Genomic DNA, 7926 nt, shown 5'->3' with positions numbered 1-7926 from the left:
GAAGGCACTTCCTATCAGCTAGTGTCATAGGTCAGTTTACGCCGGGTGCCAGTGTGAACCGCTGCCTCGGCTAAATCGGGCGATCTTTCTGGAGATAAGCGGCTCTTGTGATTATTTTAATCCAAATAATGGTCTAGAAGGGTATATCTGGTGCTAAGAGCAAAAAAGGATTTTAAATAGTAGGGTGAAGTCGTATAAGAGTACGCACTTAGTGGATTTCTTGCTCTCATTTGTTTAATATTTGAAGGAAAGAAATCGCAAATAGGGAATATTAAAGTTCATTGAATTAGCCATCAACCCATGGGGCAACGATCCTTCAGCGGAAATGGAAGTGGTCTAAAACTGACATTTTCTGAACCGTTGCACTTGCGTACTCTTACCATATGGGGTGTGTAAGAGTACGCACGCCAGGCGGGTGGAGTACGCAAGCATATGAACACACACCTATGCAGCTTGCACTGTCCAAATGCTTAACTTCAAACTCAGAAGGCATTTAAGTTAATTCTAGTATCCAAAAAGAAAAACATAAAATAAATCTTACAAGTCTATAAATCAGGAAATAATCATGTCGTGTGTTTCTTTAAAAAAATGCACAATCAAAAAGGAGAATAACTCGTATTTGGAAGAATTTCGGGTACGCATCTGCATCAAAGTGCTCCATTGATGATATAACTACAAAACAAACGTCATTGAGCGATAGATTAATAATTCTATATTTCTGTATGTTCGATTTAATGTATAATTCTGCGTACTCTTACCCTCCTGAACAGTGCGTCCTCTTACCGTACATGCAATTCGCGCACAAAACAACCCCGAAACGTTGTGCAAAACTTCGCAAACAGAATATTGCACTGTACAGTATTTCTCCAGATAACCTCACAAGTTTCCCACAACAATCACGGAAATGTGCCTTATCTCAACTGCCAAGTATCAAAATTATTGTACCATATCATAATAATATCATAACGCTCGAAAATAATATTCATCGCCTTAAACTCAACAGCGTCGCCGCTCAACGCCCACGTTCCGTTGGTGACATGCACGCACTGGCGGCTTCATGTCACTTCATGAACTCGACAAACCGCGTTGCTAAGCAACCGAAACAGCTGATGCGTACTCTTATCGCCCGCGTACTCTTACCCGCCCTTACCCTATTCGTTGGTGGTACGTTTGACGCTTTTCCAAAGGATATACTTGTAAGAGCATTTTGATGCAATTCACGGAGCCATAAAAATCACATGACTGAAAGAGAATGTGGCGTAAATACTTGATATAATCATGTGACTAAAACAAAAACCATGAATAAAAGAGTCATCAAACATGAAAACGAAGCAGTTTAATAACGGAATGAAATTGATATTCATTCTTATTTAGCAACGAATTTCCACTTCAGCTCATTCACCTAAACATTCAACCATTTCAGCCCATATACCCGGACAGGTTTATGTATCGCAGGCCATCAATATCTGCCGTCATCATGCCTCTAGTGCCACGCGTCTCCGGCGCGGGGACGCGTGACAGCAGGTCCATGGAATGGACTACCTCTGCCACGAGCTGCCACGTGATAGCCCCGAACGTGCCGGGCAGTCACCACGCCCTTGCCGTCTGCCTGCTGGACGCTCATGATGCCAGCGTGCCGGCGGCATTTTGGGAATATTTCACCCCTCCCCTAGTAACTGACACCTCCCCAAATCCACTCAAGCAGCAGGGCGCAGGCAGACCGCGCGTGCTGGTGAAAACTATAAACACTTATGGGCACCGATCATCGGTTCGGTCCAAATTGTCACGGGTCTCACGAGTGGTCGGAGGATGGTCTCCAGGCCGACAGAACATCAAAGCGGCCCCCTTGCATCATGCATAGCTGGGACCCCGAAACGACACTCAGAGGCCTCTGAGTGACGTGGGTGGCAGACAAGTAGCAGACGTGGCATATTTCTTGGTGGTATGGCTTTTAGAAAACTAGAAAAAGACGAGATAAGTTCGACACCAGTTGCGTGTTTTGCCGTCTTGGAGATTTTGTTTTTGGAGATCGGCAATCGCTGACGCAAACAAATGGTATGCTCACAAGTAATTACAACCCAATTTACATACGAACCAAACATGGTCCATGTAGTTATCTGATTGACTCAAAATATATTTTGATATAACACAACGGCAACTAACGAATCACACCGGATCGGTAACGGAAGGTCAGAGGAATGTTAAGACTTGAGCAATAGCCTCTCTATCTCAAATTTTCTTTGATTCACTGATCCTTTTTAATCTTCATTTAATTATATATTTCCTAATTATCAGTGAATATCGTGGCACAGAGTTAAATTTGTTGCAGCCCGCGCCCCGTTGGGAGGGGCGGTAGAATCTGCCCCTCCCGTTTTTCGCCAATAACTTCTACACGCGTCAGCGACGTCAAACTTTCAGTACCTTATCATACATCGATTTGGCATGTTTTTTAAATTTTGACCGAAATCTGTCTTTTTTGTTGCGAAAATTACGTTCTAGTTCAGTGACATCATGTCACGCCATTTTCGCTTCATAGAGCAGCAAAACTTCAAACGCCTCTTAGATCATCAGTTGTAAAGTAACCGAAGGTTTGTTGTCAATAGTTAAAACACTATTCTTTAGAATTGTGTTTTTCTATTGAAAATAATTAGGACGTAACAAAAAACATGTGCGTGGTTCTACTTTGTCTTTGAAATAACCATCTATGGTTTATTTATATTCATGGCCATATCTTTTTGGAAAGTTTGGATTCAATTTCAAACCCAAATTTTATAAAACTGACTTTTCAGAAAATCATTTTGAAATCCAAAATTTTGAGTTAACCTATAAAAAAACGGAATAAATGTTAGAGAAATAGTATCTGTGCACCTAGTTGTCAATTTTTATAAGAATCGGAAAAAGTGTAGGAGTTATTCAAACTTTTATCACGTCAGGCAAACAAAATTTTCAAAAATGAAATTTTTAGCTTGACCTCGTAGGAGAACAAAAATTGTACCCCATTTGATTTGTCGTGAAAAATTGCATTAGATAGACAGTTTATGCTCCTTTTAGGTTCTTAACAATCAACTTCAAAATTCGACCTCACTTGACCTAACCTTGACCTGATCTTGACCTGACACTCATCCAAATGTGGTCCTCATCACTAATTGAGTGTGTCCATTGAATGATATGAGTAAAATGACCCATAAAACATGTGTCAAACATGCCCTATTTTATATTTCGCTTTTGGTGATCTGACCTGACCTTGACTTTGACCTTTGCATGACATCTTACGCAACGAATCTTTTCTTGGTAAAAGTAATCTTGGTCTTGGTAGCCTAAGTGCACGTCGTGGATAGTCAATAGGTATCAGTCTTTTCCTCGCCAGCTGCGCTCCGAAGCCGATAATATAGAACTTTGCATTTTGAACCCTAAACCTGGCCTTGACATGAACTCTGACCTTCTAAGGCAAACAGTTCATAGCACAAAAGGTCCGTCTTGTTGAGAGCTTTCGATTGCAGCTTTCTCCGTCTTTCTACGACCATATCGGTCTGGAAGTTAGACGGAGGGGGGGAGGGGAGCAGAATTTGCCCCTCCCAGCACGGCGGGGCGCGTATGGCTGAATAACCAGCGGGGCGCGGGTAACCGCGGGTGCGATAACCATCGCACATAAATGGGGTGAATCGAATGGACCCCTTCTCTTCGTTTTTCGTTAAAAACTTGCCACTGGTAATCCACAATGGACCTGGCAGTACTCGTACTCTCGTGATATTAGGTATATTTTACACTCACTTTTGAAATTTCATGATGCATTTGTACTTTTCCTTGCCGCTTTTTACAAGGAGATCAGAAATCTAACGAAACCCCAGGTCACAGTAATGAAAATGATCAAAGAAAAACATTTTTATACTGATGCTATCATGCAATGCACCGAGTTAACCCTCGCCGGACCTATTAGTTTTCTACATACGCGCCGGCCGAGGGGGGGGGGGGGGGCGGGTACGACCCCCCCCCTCGCCGTTTCGCCCCTGGTGGAGCTAGCGCGTCGCGGAAAAAACGAGCGTGTGCGCCGTTACGAGACGCAGAGACTGGTACCCGATTTTAAGGTCCTAGGTCAACTGGTGACCTCTGAGGTCAGGTCAAGTGCCCCAGGGTACGGTTCAGTTTTTTTTGTGAATAACTTCGCAAAAAACGCCCGCAGAGCGCCGATTTTGGCAGCATCGTGTTCACCTCGCTCAGGCGCGTCGAATGATATACTTTTTGTCCGGGTCAGGTCAACTTGGGGTGTTGACCTTAGGTCAAGGTCAGGTCAGCACCCCCAGGTCACGAAGTTGGTCGAAAGAGGTCATGTCGCATATCATTCGATTCGGCAGGCCTTCCTGAGTCCATTGGTGCCTTTCCCGACTCGCTAGCTCAATTTGATCAAGAGTTATTGACGAAAAACTAATTTGACCTTGATGACGTCATAAATGACGTCACGCAAGGTCAACATTGCAAAAGTGACGCATCTAACCTTGCAAGGAGTGCATCAAATCACGATTCTGTGTGCTTGAGATAGTTGGAGATCGTTCCCGGCGCCAGAATAGCAGTTTGAATTTTTCCCCATTGACTTATAATGGTGAGGTCACGAAAATGACCTGACCTCATATGACCTTTAGGAAAAATCCGAGATATACAAGTTGTGGGACTCATAATGGATACTAGATCCTGCAAGTTTCATTTCCCTGTGACATCTCCTCTGGCAGTGAGGGCGTTGCGAAGTTGCGACATCTGAAGACCGTGCAGAGGTTCACTTATGACGTCATAGGTCAGTGACCTGACCTGACCCAAAAATGCGGTTGGTGTCAAAGGATCCGGCTTGGATCAAAGGTCAGGTATGCCAAGTTTCAGCTCTCTATCGCCAGCGTGTTCGGAGCTATCGCGAAAAAAACCCTATGGGGGGGGCGGCACCCGCCCCCCCCCCCTCGGCCGGCGAGGGTTAAAACCTCTAGGGGACAAGCTTTAGGAATGACAGGATTGCAAACTTTTCACAGGCATTATTACTTGGCTCGCCCTGGTGATATGACCTTATGTGACCTGGGGTCAGTTATTTTATAAGCAATGCAAAATTGATGTAAAATAAGTTGCACCAAATTCCGCGGCGCTGCGCGGCGCGGTTTTCCTCACACACAAAACAAAAACTAGTGGTTGTGGTCACTGGTCACCCTCCCCCAAAATTTAGAATTGGGTACCATTAATGCTTTTTTGTAGACACGAGGAATGCACCAGCTTTTGCGAAACTCTAGTTTGATCAGAGCCAAATGACTTTTTTATTGTTTAGTTGGGTTAGGCCCTTTCGGTCCAATTAGACCATTTCAGAGCTGGGAGGATGATAGGATATAGGGGGAGACATTGGTCTGGGCAGGCACCCTAGTGAGTCGCCGGGGCTGAGCCCGTCCAGAGGACAGGCCACCCAGCCACAAGGCACTCACTGCACCCGGCTACGGGGTGCGCTCCCTCGGGAGCAGCGGTGCCGCTCCAAGGGAGCAGCCCGCGTGAGATAAAGTTGCCTGTCCAGCCCGGAGGGGGGTTGCGGCGTGGAGGAGAAGGATTTCAGTATCCTGAGGATAAAAGCACGGAACGGTGAAAACGACTGGGGTCTAGCTCTGATCATTGATGATTGAGTGGGGTCCAATCGACCTACCCTTACACATTAGCGGCTGTGAGGACGCCAATTCCCCCCCCCCCCATCCATTCAACAGCAGCATGGCACGCGCTCAGCAAATCAAAGTCCACCGGCGCTGTCACCAACGGACTGGCGTGGTGACCTCTGACCTAAAGCGGCCCCACGCGGCGTTCACCATAAACAGACGCTGCCGGCTGACCGCAGCAGCATGGGTGTCGAACGCGCACGTGATTGGTTGTCACGTGCGAATCGCCAGCCGATGATTGGTGGGCTGTCTGTTACGGGGTGATGATATTCTTACGTAAATTCGAAACATAATAATAATCTGGAACTCCGGAAGAAATAGATTAGCGATGACTTGCGCGCGTTTATTGGTTTATGTTGCAAGTGTGTGATGCCCTTTTGTGTCGAATTGAAGTCTTAACCCGCGCCCCAGTGGCGGTCTCCGCCAACTTCGCCCTAGTGGGGGGAGGGAGGGGGGGGGGGCATATGTTACCACCCACCTCTAACTCAAAAACTAAGAGGGCTAGAAGGACGCAGTAAAAGCAGTCGATAGCTCTTGATGCGTACGTTTGAAAGTATTTCAGTCATTTTTCATCTTAGAGCAATATTGGGGTCACCAGAGGTCATCAAAGGTCAAAATTTGCAAATTGTCATTATATTTTTCAGAAAACATGCCATTATCTCAGGAACTATGATAGCTAGAAAAACGCTGGGAAAAGCAATCGATAGCTTTTGAACTCTTCTTTTGATAAGGTCATCATCAAAAATGACCTCAGGTCAACGGTTTAGCCTCCAGAGGGCAAAAACTCCAAAAATAGCTGTTTTTAAGAAAAGTGTTTTTCGACAATAAATTTTGACTAAAAAAGCTAGGTCATTTCTAATGCCAGAATCGTGTTCCTCTCGCCGAGACGCGTCGAATGAACTATAATTTGACCTCGAAAGGTCAACTTGAAATTTGACCTCAGGTCAAGGTCATGACCTGACCGTAAAAGGTCATGCTGCATATCAGTCGATGCGTCTCGGCAAGACAAACACAATAAGGCCAACCCCAGCGTTCTATCTCTTTCCAATCGAGAGTTATTGGCAAAAAACTGTTCGTAGCCTCAAGTGACCTCGGATGACCGTTCAAGAGGCTATCAGCAAAAAAGACACCTTGGTCGTCACGGGTGGTCCAAATAATTGTTATCCTGAAATATTTGGACTGTTCCTATGCGTACACACGGATCTAGAGGCATTTTCGTTTTTCTCCATTGACTTATAATGGAAAGGTCACGCCACTGACCTGACCTTAGGTCACGCATATAAAAAATCCGAGATATACAAATTGTAGGCACCCATAACATCATGTAATCCACCAAGTTTGAAACCTCTCTGACAAACACTGCAGGCTGGACATGATTGCAAACTTTTTTTTAGGCTTGGTCAGTTAACTTGACCTAGTGACCTGACCTGACATGACCTGGGGTCAAAAATTTCACACATTGTCCAAAATTGATGTACCAAAAGCTACCCCAAGCGGCGCGGCGCTACGCGCCGCTGTTTTTTATTTATACGAACGCGACAAAACGCGACAGGGTGGTAACATATGCCCCCCCACTGGGGCGAAGGTTAACCCGCGCCCCGTAGGGCTACCGGCGGACCCTACCACCCGTAGGGGGGGGGCCGTTTCGGCCCCCCCTAAGATCTCGGAAAGTTACCGGCCGATTTTCAAAATTCAAACGGCGTTCGATAGCCCCACCCGGGAACTACCTTGTGACCAAATTTCATTGACCTAGGTCAAACCGATGACGTCACAGGTCAGGTCAAAGGTCAGATTTTCACCGTTCACAGGCAATTCAAGAAATGTGCTGTGAAAGTGAGTAAATTGGTAATTTATTGAAAACCATCGATGGTACATTGTTCGTCAAACACATACTTTGCTATCTGAGGTCACTGATACTAGGTCAGGTCACAGCGAGGTCAGGTCACCGGGGGTCACAATATGAATGTGTCGTGTGATACATGTTTTATGGTCCATTTTACATGACAAATGCGATTATGTGGGTTAGGCAGCCTTTGGGGCCAGCCTAGGTCACGTTTTTGTGAAGGTCAGGTCAAGGTCAGGTCAAATTAGGTCAAATTTCAAAGTTGATATTTTTGCATAAAATGGGTATCGATTCGATGCAGCTCGTCACGGGGAGTCTAATGGTGGTCTTCGTTTTGCTCTACGAGTTCTAGAATTGCCAAAAATTGAGTTTGAAAATTTGACGTCATCATTTTTGAACAGTTTTTTCGCTATA

The sequence above is a fragment of the Amphibalanus amphitrite genome, unplaced genomic scaffold (assembly GCF_019059575.1).
Source record: "Amphibalanus amphitrite isolate SeventyFive unplaced genomic scaffold, NRLGWU_Aamphi_draft 000578F_arrow, whole genome shotgun sequence".
In the NCBI taxonomy this organism is placed as follows: domain Eukaryota; kingdom Metazoa; phylum Arthropoda; class Thecostraca; order Balanomorpha; family Balanidae; genus Amphibalanus; species Amphibalanus amphitrite.
This window is presented reverse-complemented; position numbering follows the sequence as displayed.